At 41.3% G+C, this 1195-nt stretch overlaps 1 pseudogene; it reads right to left on the reverse strand.

Moving 5' to 3' along the window:
- Nucleotides 1-209: 209 nt before the first annotated feature.
- LOC108795227 lies at nucleotides 210-853 on the reverse strand (annotated as a pseudogene).
- Between the last annotated feature and the right edge of the window lie 342 nt (nucleotides 854-1195).

Genomic DNA, 1195 nt, shown 5'->3' on the forward strand with positions numbered 1-1195 from the left:
AAGGAGGACCCTGCCTGTGAGGGCTTACAATCTAAAATATTTATATACCAGATACAATTGTCACCAGGACCAATAGTGAGAGGACATCAGACAGCAATATTAACCTGACAGAGGTGGTAACCTTTCCTCACTCTATCTAAAACTAAAAAGAAAAAATGTTAGCTTTACACACACTTTCATTTCATTGTAGTGCCAGTCAAAATAATTTTTTTTAAATAAAGTTCTGTTTATTAAATCCTGGGTTGGGGAGATGTTTATTTGCCGTATTTGGCTTTGATCTTCCTCAGGTAGAACTCTAACTCTTTGTCTTCAAAGATGTATCCGTCAGCTTGGTCACACTGACCTAGTCTGGAGGCAATGCACGCAAGCAGTTTGTCTTGCTGGAAATGTTCCTCCTGGATAGGGCTGATCTTTGCAGCCTTTTTACACTCGTCATATTTCTCCTGAGTTTTCTTGGCTCTTTTCTTCTTGCGGAGTTCTTCTTTAGGAGTTAATTTGGCTCACTTCTTGCACCCAAGCAGTATGACGTAGTGCACCTCATACCGCTGTTTGAAGGGAGTGCTGTCAATCAGAAAGATGCCATTGTTCCCCTCATCTGACCAGTTCTTTGATCGGTGTTCTATACAACATCAATGATTCTGGTCTTCAGATGCAGAACCCCAGGAGAATTTGCCAGCATCCAACCTCAGAGCACTGTACTTCTTATTTCCTCCCTCACAGTGTGCATATGGTGATGACTGACCTTGATGTTTGTGGCTTGGTGTGCCAGCTCATACTTCCTCTTCTTGTGGCACGGCTTTCTTTTGCATCCTGTCTTCCAGCATTTGTGCCAGTTGTCCCTTAAGAAACCCATTTCTCAGGCTCTGGAGGGAAAGAGCCAAACAACATTGTTGACCAACTTTTATTTGGTAACTCGAAAACAGAAAAAAATTGCAAGTGTATGGCAGATTAGTGTGTTTGAAAACTAATAGTTTCAAAACTACCAACAAAGTTTCCAGGTGGCTGGCCAGCAATACATTTGTACAATATCTTTACTTATGTCAGTCCCATAGTATAATAATAGTCAGCATAAGGTATATATTAAGGTGAAACTCCTGTTTTTGGTTGCAAATATTCCCCTACACTTGGCATTCCTGCTGCAGGAATCTGTTTGTTTCTGCCACAGGAATGCCAGAACGCTTTGTGTGAACGAAGA

The sequence above is a fragment of the Nanorana parkeri genome, unplaced genomic scaffold, assembly GCF_000935625.1.
Source record: "Nanorana parkeri isolate BGI_ZX_2015 unplaced genomic scaffold, ASM93562v1 scaffold949, whole genome shotgun sequence".
Lineage (NCBI taxonomy): Eukaryota > Metazoa > Chordata > Amphibia > Anura > Dicroglossidae > Nanorana > Nanorana parkeri.